The sequence below is a fragment of the Carassius auratus genome, chromosome 19 (assembly GCF_003368295.1).
Source record: "Carassius auratus strain Wakin chromosome 19, ASM336829v1, whole genome shotgun sequence".
Lineage (NCBI taxonomy): Eukaryota > Metazoa > Chordata > Actinopteri > Cypriniformes > Cyprinidae > Carassius > Carassius auratus.
In genome coordinates, this window is record NC_039261.1 from 713,083 (window position 1) to 725,921 (window position 12,839).

Consider the following 12,839-nt stretch of genomic DNA (forward strand, 5'->3'; position numbering starts at 1 on the left):
CTTAACTGTTTCCCAGGGCTCTTAGGGCTCCATTTTGTAACCATTTTTTTCTGCCTGTGCGACTAAACTTTGTGAAATATTTGTAAACTTTTGTTCAACGCTTAAGTGCTGCCATTTCGGTTTCATTTGAGAAACATCAAACAGCAATCTAAACTGAAAGCATAACGAATTCACGCTACTCATTTGAACTGTGCAGTGATTCGAGTGTAGAGACTGGTTTACGCATGTCGCCTCAGTATGAGCGTAAAGATGCCTGGAGCAAAAATTATGCAAATATTGATGAAACAATGGATGGTAAGGTAAAGTAAAGACTGCTTAAATTGGAGGAGGTGAACATGTTTGTACTCTTGTGGGAAAAACACATGCAGCAGTCACCGACATCAAGTTTAGTTTTACTTTTATTTTTATTTTCATCTGAATAAGCTGGTTATCTTTGCCGTTTACCTCATGTTACATTATGGAGGCTCTTTTATTTTTTTATTTTGTTCCTCAGTGTTTGCTAAACGTTCTGTAAGTTATTAGTGAGTAGCATATAATACAGCATTTGTTGTATGCCATGCCTCATTTTATACGTTTTTTGTCAATAAACATTTTGTAAGCTAGTTTGCCATTGTATCTTACCGTTTTATTGTTGTTGTTGTGCTTTTTGATTAAGAATAACATTGAATCCATCTCTTGTTTTAGTCTTAAAAGTGTGAGAGGTGTCTATATGTATGTGAGCAAAACAGACAATTATCTTTTTTGTAAAATGTTAGAAAGTTAGTTGCAAAAGAGCCGCCAGTGGGAAGAATGAGTCGCGAGCCCAGGTTTACATTAACTTAATAGCCTGTATAATGACAGTGTTTAGTATAAATCGACTGTTTGCATGAATACTCATCAAGATGGGCATTTTGATATATCTTTGTATGTATTTGGCCATTTATGCGCAATAAGGCATGCACTCTCTGATGCGTCTCTATGTACGTGCGCTATGGATGTGTGTCGGCTCACAGAAAGGGTCTCACAGTCACAGAGAATTGAGCACTTGAATGTTTAAAATGGTAAGATTTAAAAGCACATGCAAATCATACTTTCCGTCATCTGTCACAAGTGTCTTTTACTTTAAAATATTTGTGGGAATTTCCAACGTTACAAGCGTGGAAACTGCGGGAATCAGTAGAAATATGTGCAATCCCCGTAATCCCACACCAAAATTAAAGCCCTGTTCCAGATTATACGTTTTTGTGTCTTAATACTTAATTTGAATATCACGGCCTACTCGACACAACAATTACTATATGAAAATGACTGGAACACTGTATTGACCAATCGTGGATGGGACTAGTTTTTTTAGACCGGAAAAAAAAGAAATCAGACAAGAGATCGAGCCGTCCAGCTTGTTTAATGTAAACATACAACATGGGTTTTAAATAGGTATGGTACACAGTATATCACAATCGTTTGCATTTGGAAATTCTAAGAAAAAGTGATCTGTATGAGTATTTGGACTTTAGGGTTTAAAGGGACCGTTCACCCAAAAATCAGCTTACCCCCCCGGGACAATGTAACGTCACAAGCTGCAGGGTTTAATTTGGTTTTGTTTGTGTATGTTTTTTGACCCTCGAAAGCCGTGATTCCCATCCACTTCCATTATATGACTGACAGACTGCAACGGTTTGAGTTAAACATCTCTGTTTGTGTTCTACTGAAGAAACAAATTCACCTACATCTTGGATGCCCTGGGGGTAAGCAGATAATAAACATCAAATTTAAATTTTGGGGTAAAGAATACCTTTAAAAATTAGAATTTGGTCTTGAATTGAGAAATCTACATTTTCTTGATCTTTTGACATGTGAGAGACCAGAAAACATCTTTAATTGATACAAAGCTGACAGAACGACTTCCTTTCTACTTCTGTATAGAATAGTTCATCCAAAAGTATATTTCTAAAAGTATGATTGATTAGCTAATCGTTTTATAAAACAAAATTCCAAAGTCGCATTTAATTGCTTCTAATTGTTGTGTTTAATAACCACTCTTAACACATTCTTCCTCTTCTTCTGTATTTCCAAATGAACGTATTTTAATGCATGGTTTGGAAGCAAAGAATCACCCAGCAAATTCATCTAGAATGGTGAATAAACAAACTCAAACCCCACGAGCATGAGCATTTGGATGCAAACGGTAAAATAAGGGTAAAATAAATGAAGCTACCGCAGCCATTACTATTTCTTCTATATCACACAGCCCAGCTGCTTGGAAAAAGTTACTATTAATTTTCATGAGAAGGGCAATTAGAATGGAGAGATGGGCGCAGTCCAAGGAAGTTTGGTCTGTATAAATGCAAATCAATTTTAAAAGCTTTGGTGGTGAAGACGATTTTCAGCAAGACTCATTTCTAATCCCCTTGTTTTACTCTATTTGATGTCTGATTCACTGCAGCTTCCCTCTGAAGTCATATTCTGCAGTTCATTTTCACATGTGCATTCTTCAAAAACAGCTCTGATTTATTGACACATTGAAATATGTAAGATGACATGCATTTAAATTTACATGGAAATGTAGGTCTGCTTGCTTTTGGCAAAAAGCATTAAGTCAGTCCTCATCATACTAAAAAGAAACTGTTTCTAATCACAGGTTGAGAGCTTTAGTGTTGCGAAGCTGTTTTGAATGTTTGTTGGAAATATGGTTATAAAAAAAACATCTCATTAATGATGAAACTCGCGACCATGTTTAGATATCAATGGTTTTTGGAAATGCACCCCAGGTTTTAAATAACACGAGGATGAATAAATGATTACAGAATTTTCATTAATAAAAATGGTTAATTTAATAATAAAAATCTGTCAACATGACAGCAGAGCATCTGCCATCAGCTGATGACCGACAGGGAGATTTGGCTTTAATTCCACGGCACACATGTCTGCGATGCCCACTGCATGACATGTGAGCCCCACAGAAGAGCTGACATTACACAACCACAAACACACCAAAATAGACAACGATCACCTTACGGTACATCCTGCCTTACTTCACCCCGATGCTTGTCATGAGAGCTGCCTAGCTTGTTCTGGCATGAAGAGAAAACAAGAAATACACAAACATGAACACATATAAGAGTTTCCATCATCATTTCATCCCAAAGGGAAAGCAGACAGCTACAAATATATATGGTGGCGATGCAAAACACTGTGAATATTGTGATGATTTTAATGCCATTACACTGGTTTAGAATTGCGTACATTTTAGCCAGCTGGCTGGATTTTGCCCTCCATGTGGTTTAATCCAGCCCGTGGATCATTTATCCTAAAAAAATGCTTGTTTTTGCTTCTCCTTTCAATAGCTCCATTATATTGCAATACGACCTAATGAGCCTCTGCAAAAGTGTTGCCAGATCCCAGATCCAAACCACCCAGTCAGTGCATTAAACTTGTACAATTTGGGATTAGTCTAATTTTCTAATCAGGTTGTCCAATCTGGCAACCATAAGCATGTGCCCTCTTTCCACTTGCTAGAGAAAATGATTGATTTCCAGCATGATCCTCTGCTTAAAGAAATGCTGAGAACAACCACGGTGTCTTGTACTCAAGAGCTTTTGCTCTCTGGAGCTAAATGCAGGTGTGACATATCCTGATCTTAAAGCATAAGAGAGATGGAAATTGATGGACATTTCATAAAGACTTATAAATAAATATCAGTCCATTGCTTAACTCCGTATCATTTATGTAACCCACATATTTGACTATGATGTTTCTAATAATTTACGGTGTATGTCTTTTTAATAACTATTGAATAGCTTAAGGATTCATATTCATGTTTAGCATGTGTGTGTTTGAATCTTCTTGCTTGAAACTATTCTGACAGTCAATTATTTGTCAAATGTATCACAATCTTGTTAAAGGAATCATGTCCAAAATTATACCCTGCAAGAGCGTGAATTTCAGTGATAAACTTCATTAAATCCAAACACACACATCCACTGGTTGGCTCTACTTAAAATTACCACCTTAAACTCTGCTTTTCATTTTTAATTTTGTGTGTGAGAATAAAAAAATCAGTTTGCTTTGGATTGTGTGAATGTGAGTCCTGTGTAAATGTGCTATTCCATGTATTTGCAGTATTAAATGAAAAATATCTATGAACTTAAACTATAATAAATCATTTCACTCTTGCAAGGTTATTATTATGATTTTTTTTCTATTTGTAGAACTTCCATAAATGTAGGGAGGATGTTAATTAAAAACTCACCATAGAATTAGAGAAAGTAAAATAGACCATTTATAATCTCCTTTTTCAGGGTTTTCTAACACCTCTTTGCAGAGCAATACTTCAGGCGATGGCAGAATCATCCCATAAGTCACAGACACACTTCATAAACCTGTGCAACATGTATTAGAACAGCTACACAACTGTTTCTGGGCTCGAAGGAATCAATCGAAGCAGAACATTATATTTATGAGGAATTATACTGTTTGGCCAAAGTACTATTTAAAGCCTAATGTGGCCCTTATGCCAAAAAATTGACTTCATGATCCTTCCTCGACTCATGACTCGAGAGAATACCAGCATCACAACAGAGATGTTTTCATAGCGTCTCATTGATGAAGCAAGTACTGCGATTGTTTCTGTTGAAACAGTGTCCGTGTCAGTTTATTTCTTTTACAGGGTTCCCGAGAGAGCTGGAAGACCTGCTGGATGAGAAGCTAAACTGACTTACAAAGGTCTAGAGGGGTCACATGATGTTGCTAGAAAAGAACATTATTTTGTGTATTGGTATAATGCAATAGGTTTATGCGGTTTAAGGTTCAGAAAACATTATTTTCCACACACTGTAGGGCTGTGCGATTAATCAAAATCATCATAAAATCACAATTTGAGCGTGCACGATTTCTCATGTTTGAATCATCAGTGGCAAACTATTTAAATATCTAAACATACTTACAGACTGAGTCAGGAGCGCCAGACTGTCCTTGCAAAGTTGGAACTGCACCACTTTACAGAAAAACTTTGTTTTTAAAGAAAACAGTGCATCCTTGTATTGCAGCTGACACAGAAGAGCGTACACCGTTTTCATTCAGCAGGTGTTTTCCCAAATGGCACTACGGTGATGTGGGGAGAGAAAGAGGAGATGACTTGTTGAATAAAGTCATTATTTTTGTTTTCTTGTACATAAAGTATTATCGTCACCTTATAACATTACGGTTGAACCACTGATGGCAGATGGACTTTTCTGATTATATTTTTCTGGACCTTGACAGTGTAATTTACTTAGTAGTCTATGGGACAGTCTCAAGCCTCCCGGATTGCATCCAAAATATCTTAAATGTGTTCCGAAGACGAATTAAGCTTTTACGGGTTTGGAACAACATGGGGGTAAGTGATTAATGACAAAAGTGAAATTTTGGGGTGGAGTATCCCTTTAACCACTGATTTCTAGTTGTGTCCTCTTTTTGAAGGCCAAACAAAGTAGTTTGGCTTTCACAATGAAACACACAGTGTCTCCACAAGCCCTCTTTCTTTGTGTGAACATGTTAGAATGAGCTGTTTTAGGAGGGTGTGGTTGACTATTAACTTTTACACTGAATATCTCTTTGGATTTGCACTTTACATGTATTTTTTATGCACCAAGAGCTTGTAACAAAAAACTTTAAAATGTCAAGATGTATATTCTGTATTGAACTATGTATGTTTTATCAACGTTGCTCAGCCCTAAAGGAAATCTAGCTAACACTAATAGCTCGAATGTGTGTCTGTGATCATCTGCTCAGTGACTCTGTTCATGTTGTTACAGAAATGACCAAAGAAGTCATTACCTTGCCTGCTCTCCTTCCCCAACCATCCATCTTTCTCTTTGCCCTTCTCTATCCTCTGTCTTTTCGCTGTCCTTCATTGCTTGAAGGCCGTCCAGCGCACTGGCACACGTTTTTTGGCTCACACAGCATGTTTGCTCAAGCCCCTTATCCACTCTCCCTCTCTCTATACCCTCTCTTTCTTTTTTCTTTTTTCACACAACTTATGTAGATCAGCTAAAGAAAAGCTTAAATAAACACTCTTGGGAATAGTTCACCCTGAAATGAACATTCTGTTATTTACTCACCCTGATGTTGTGCCAAAACTGCTGGTAATGTTTATGACCCAGGTAGAAATAAAGTATACTTGAATACACGAAAGATACAAGCAAGTAGATTTGTAGAACATTCTTAATACATTTTTGTGCTAAATATTTATTTTTACAGTTATACACTATAAATATACTAATTAAAAGCATATTTGTACTTCAGTAGTACTTCAGTGCAAAGTATACTAAATACCACTGATATTTAAATAGATTTTTAATGATTTAACATGATTTTTCTTTTCTGCGACATTGTGGCAGGAAAAACATACAAAATATGACAGTGATAATCTCAGGTAATGATTATGTGCTTTTTTCAATGTTAAATCTGTCTAATGCAATTTTTAATATTATTTAGTGTGATTTTTATAGCCATAGTGAAAGCAACAATAGATGTTTTACCTCAAATCTTGAAAATAAATGAATCAAACGTTAAAACTATGAAATCACTGTGAACCATCCATAACAAAGATTGTATCACTCACTCACTCGAAACTGTTCAGTCCATTCACATCTGAATCATCTATTTTCAGTGTCCACTTTTCTTTACTTCACATTTGCCATGTTTTTGCGGTCACATCGTATATCTACACTGGACATTGACAAAGCATTGCAAATCATTTGAACGTTGTGTCAGTAGTCATAAACAGAACGAGTAAGTAGTGTAGACCACTTCACTGATTATAATAAGTTCTGTTGTATTTTGTAGTGCCGCTCCGCTCGCATCCGGTGTAGACACAATGTAAGTTAATGTCGCTTTCTGATGCTGCTTTTGAATTTTATTGACATTATTTGAAATTAGTGCAGGCCAAAAAATTTTATCTCGCAACTTACTTACTGTAAGTACACATTATATAAATACTAGGGCTGGGAAAGTTACCGCTTTATTATCGCTTTAACACATTAATTGATTAACACAGACGATTATTTTATTGCACGTTAACGCAGTTTTTATTATTATTAAAGTCCATTGCTCACTGGCTCTGAATACACATACAGACAAATCATGGGTCACAGGGGAGGGGATGCTCCCAATCAAATTATTTAGGCTAAGCATCAACATTCACAAACCACTGTCCACTGTTATTTTTAAAAGAAAACAATGCAATGAGTTCGTATGTCATGGCTTTATAAGTTGGAAATAGGAAGTTTCCGATAGCACGTGAAGACAGCAGAGAAGCGTTCTCGCTCAACACAGTGGAGTGAATCATTTTGTTAAGTTTGTGGTTTATTACGCGGTAACACACGGTCCTCTCACAATATATTGCTTTACAGATCAACCACTTTCGCCACTCAATCAAATGATTCACACAATCATTTATCTGATATCACGTATCGCTCACACTCACTGATCTATATATAACTGAATCGTGCTCTTGCCCACCTCTTCCAACCAGAGTCCTTTTTTTCTACCACATGACAAGTTAATAACATATGTCAGCATTAAAAGGTATAAATGCTGCTACCTATGGATTGATGCATTTCTTAAAGATTTCTTTTCATTCAAAATCGTATACAGATGAAGTAGCACAGTAAGATTACATTTGTTTGAATGCATTATTGAGAAAGCGATTGCATCTGAATAAGTGAGAGAAATCATAAACATAGTTAAGTATATCATGTAAAGGGAATGTAAACAATTACAATACATTTGAAATGAATTATTTATTAAAAAATATGTGGACAATACATTTTAAATAAAATGTATATTTTAATTATATATGAGTCTAATATTTTAAATAATTAATACATGCATTTTCTATGTATAATGAGTATATTTTATAGTATAAAATGGATCGTTTCCAGTCCCTGATTTTTATTGGTTGACCCAAGTTCAAAGTTGTTATAAATTGCTCTACAAACACACACCTTTGTTTACATTTATGTCTTTCTCAGCAACCACTTGTTGGAACCACAAGTGATCAGAGTATCTCGGAAGAATATTTTTTATTTATTAATATCATTACACTTTATTTTGTGAAACCTTCCTACATATGGAATAACCATTTTCTAAAGCAATAAGCCCCGTGAAGCTATGGGTTACAATTAATTTATATCAGCTAAGGGGCGTTGGTTGTTCCAACCCCTGACAAAAACAAAACCAATTGCACGGTTTAATTATCATAACAGTTGTCTGTATTCTTTCTAATATTCAGTGTCTTCTGCAGCCACAGGCTTTGTTTGAGGAACATTTTGCTCCACTGCGGCTCTCAAATCAAATTCATATTTGCATTTAAATATAAAATGCCAAGTCTGACATTAATGAACCACAACTATAGTAACTGAATTTTTTAGCCAAATTTAAACTTGCTGCAAAGAAGATTTGAGAATCTGTGAAGAGCAAGATTATCAATCAAGATAAAAAGCATCTGTTAGTGTCTGTTCATCAATTGTAAGTGAAAAGCGAAGTGACATTCAACCAAGTATGGTAACCCATATTCAGAATTCACACTCTGCATTTAACACATCCAAAGTGCACACACAGAGCAGTGAACACACAAACCGTGAACAAACACCCGGGGCAGTCGGCAGCCATTTATGCTGTGGCACCTGGGGAGCAGTTAGGGGTTTGGTGCCTTGCTCAAAGGCACCTCAGTTGTAGTATTGCCGGCCCAAGATTCGAACCCAAAACCCTAGGGTTAGGAGTCAAACTCTCTAATCACTAGACCATGACTTCCCCTCTTAAATTCCCACTTGTTCTTTTTGTCCTTTATGGAGCTCAAAACCAGAGGCAGAAAATCAAATCAGTAAAAGAGCAGCATTTAAGTCAATTAGTCACTGTGCTGAAGATTAAAGGGATAGTTCACCCAAAAATCTAAATAATGTCATTAATGCCTCACCCACGTTCCAAACCCATAAGACCTCCGTTCATCTTTGGAATACATTTTAAGATATTTTAGATTTAGTCTGAGAACTCTCTGTCCCTCTATTGAAAATGTATGTATGGTCTACTGTCCATGTCCAGAAAGGTAAGAACAACATCATCAAAGTAGTCCATGTGACATCAGAGGGTCAGTTCAAATTTTTTGAAGCATCGAAAATAAATGTTGGTCCAAAAATAGCAAAAACTACGACTTTATTCAGCATTGTCTTCTCTTCCTTGTCTGTTGTGAGAGAGTTCAAAACAAAGCAGTTTGTGATATCTGGTTCGCGAAAGAATCGCTCAATGTAACCGGATCTTTTTGAACCAGTTCACCAAACCAAATTGAATCGTTTTAAATGGTTCGCGTCATCATATGACTAGGGGTGTCCATGGTTAACCAATTAACCGTTAAAAATTGCGTAACCGAGTGAAACATTTTGCTCGTTTAAGTGGGGTTAATTGTGTGCATTGAATTTAGTTGTAATACATTTTTGCACCACTAGAGGCCAGAGCGCTCCCAGACAATTGTAATGTCCACAAGAAGAAGTCATGACAAGTTTTCTAATATGAAGCGGGCAAAGAAAAGTACAGCGTGGGAGCACTTTAAAATTGAGAGTGAAGCAATGCAGTGCTTAGATATACTTCAAGTTCAACCTCGTTGTTGTACCATCTCAACAGCCAACACCTGGGCATCATTAGGCCGGCGACACACTGGATGCGTGGCGCAAGTGTCTCAGCTGCGTGGCGTGTATGTTTTTAATTCGGCTCCTATGCTAACAGGTTAGAGCTTGCAGACTGCCTGCGTGAGACGCGCGGCAGAACCGGCGCCTATTTTTCTCGCGACACGCGCACATGTCGGAAGCATTTCCAGGCAAAATATAATAGGAAAATATGTTTATATGTCATTTTGTACACAAATACATATGAATTCATGACATTTTGATATTTGAAAGTCTATAGGTTGACATAAATTCAGATATAAATGTTATTTAAAAAATAAATAAATAATTATCGATTTTCAAATATTGCACCTCTCAAACATAGTCATAGTCATAGCCTTAGAGAGGCAGCCATGGAGCCTGTTCAAAACATGTGCAGTGGTGCTAAAGACGAATCCATAACACAGGGGATTTGCAGAATGATTGAAAAAGACATGATGCCAATTAGAATGGTGGAGGGCGAAGGCTTTAAAGAACTGATGAATACTGTTCAATCCCGCTACAGCATTTCCCTCGCGTTCGGCAATCACACGCCGCATTGAAAAACGATATGAGGCAAAAAGAGATTCACTCAATGAAGATCTACAGTCACCTGATGTAGTTGCCATCACTACGGATTGCTGGACTGCTCTAAACACGGAAAGTTACTTAACTATTACTAGAGCCTGTTCCTTTATAACATAGCCAAAGGTCGGTGTATCTTAGCTTTATACATTTTAGGCTTATTCTCAAATTCAGATTGTGTTAGGGGGCGGCATTATTAGGCAATTTTAATCTGACAATTTGACCAGAGAGATTAAATTTTGTCTGACATTTAATTTTTTTCCGGCCAATGTTAAGGGAAGTCGTGGCCTAATGGTTAGAGGGTTGGACTCCCAATCGAAGGGTTGTGGGTTCTAGTCTCGGGCCGGACGGAATTGTGGGTGGGGGGAGTGCATGTACAGTTCTCTCTCCACCTTCAATACCACGACTTAGGTGCCCTTGAGCAAGGCATTGAACCCCCAACTGCTCCCCGGGCGCCGCAGCATAAATGGCTGCCCACTGCTCCGGGTGTGTGCTCACAGTGTGTGTGTGTGTGTGTGTGTGTGTGTTCACTGCTATGTGTGTGTGCATTTCGGATGGGTTAAATGCAGAGCACAAATTCTGAGTATGGGTCACCATACTTGGCTGAATGTCACTTCACTTTAATGTCCGGCAATTAACGGACAACGGAAACCCTGGCGCACACTATGGCTAACCGAGTATTAACCGCTAAGGGCCTCGGTTAACGGTTAATGAAAAACTTGAAAACGTGCAGCCCTACATATGACCCCTTTAAATTATATAAATGTGTATTTGCGGAATGCTGACGGCAAACATGAAAGTATTCAAATGTTTGCATTTCTATTACTTACAATATAAAAGCAATAGTTATAATACTTTTTTGTGTGAAGTGGACAGAACGGTTAACGGCGACAGCAAACAAGAAAGAGAATGTGATTACTGTGTGCTCAGGCACTGCCGTTTTCAGTGCCCTAAAAATTGTTTTTCAGGTAGCTTTGCAGGTAGGTTTCTTGAAGTGTCTTGGAGACATTGCGACAGTTCTTCTGGACTCAGTCTGTCTCAGTTTGTTCAGTTTCTTCATGTTTTTCCAGACAGACTGGATGATGGTGAGATCAGATCTCTATGTGGTGCACTGGCTGCTGTTAGACTCCTTGTGCACACAAAAATCTCACTGGATTATTACAATTAATGGCAAAAATAATGTTTGGAAATGTAAACATATTTACTACTGACACAGCAAAAGATAGAAATAACCGACTTAAAAAGAAAACATTGTTGGTGAAAATACTTGTGGCCTAAGATTTTTGCACAGTACTGTAAAAACTGTGAAGGTTTTGTCTGCCATACCAAAATTAATTTGCAGAACTCCAAATGAAACTCAGGGTTCTTGCTAAATCAGGTTTGTCAAGCAACACTTAAACTTTCCCATCGAGCACCAGTGGAGCCAGACAGCTCGTAGAACAGCAGGGGACAGCACTGCAGATTCAGAAAATCCCAACCAGTTAGCTGAGATTACTCTGCCCCAGTTCAGGATCCTGCCACAAACACATCTCTGCCAAACCAGTATCACCAGAACTGGAGAGATAGTACACAAAACAAACAGCAAATCACATTAGCTTCCACATGTGGCTTCTAATTATATAATTATATAATAGATATTATAAAATAGAAAGAGAATAGCAAACGCTTAATGTTAGAGGTCTTTTTTAAACAGAAAAACATCCAGTTAGAAAATGTTTTCTTTTTTAATATATAAAAATAAAACAAATAGATAAAATAGAATTAGAACAGAGAGTGCTAGAGTTAAAAGGACAACCAAGATGGAAGAGATTTGTTTTTAGCGGATTATTGAATATTGTTAAGGATTCAGCTGCTTGGATTGAGTTGGTCAGGTCTTTCCACCAGGAGGGAACAGTTAAAGGAGACATTATCATGAAAATCTGGCTTTTCAACGTTTTAAGTGCTATAATCAGGTCTCTGGTGCATCTACCAACCAAGGAAATGTGAAAAAGATTAACCCAGTAACTGTTTGGGTAAGTCTTATTCTTCAAGCGTCTGATAAAACGAGTACGTAAGATTTTGCACCCTTGGTTACTATGCATGATAATCAGAACCAAAACAAATGTTTTTAGCAGGCCAGAGCTGTAAAGATGCAGCTCTATTCTGGAAAAGGGGGCAGGGAGCAGCAGCTCATTTACATTTAAAGATACAGCCACGAAAAACAGAGGGTTTCTGCTTCTACTAAAAAAAATTCTAAATAATATAATAAATGACCTGTGGGTTATTTTGAACTGAAACTTTACAGACACATTATGGGGACACCAGAGACTTAAATTACATAATGTAAAAATGTGTCACATTTAATGTAGAAGTCAGTGAAAGTGATTTTGAGCCTCTTTGGAATGAACAAAGCATAGTTCACTTGCAAAACACAAGCTTCTAGAGGGCACATGAGTCTGAAGTAATGAATTTAGGTACAGGGGTGCAGAACTAGTGGTGGTTTTGTACTAGTTTTGGTTTTGCAAACATTAGTGCCTAATATTTAATGCGAGCAGCTGACACACTTAATATCACGTATCAAAATATATTTATTTTAGAAGCCAAATAGTATACCATGTC

General features: G+C 37.1%; 1 protein-coding gene across 6 annotated transcripts in view; it reads right to left on the bottom strand.

Moving 5' to 3' along the window:
* Window positions 1-12,839, bottom strand: part of LOC113119095 (thyroid hormone receptor beta) — a 117,158-nt gene that overhangs the window by 64,173 nt on the left and 40,146 nt on the right. For 2 of the 6 annotated variants that reach the window (XM_026288286.1, XM_026288289.1), the window contains exon 2: window positions 2,990-3,050. The exons of the other annotated variants lie outside the window; for them this stretch is intronic. The gene's annotated coding sequence lies outside the window, so the exon portion shown is untranslated. The remainder of the gene's footprint in view (window positions 1-2,989; window positions 3,051-12,839) is intronic. 6 annotated transcript variants of the gene reach the window in all.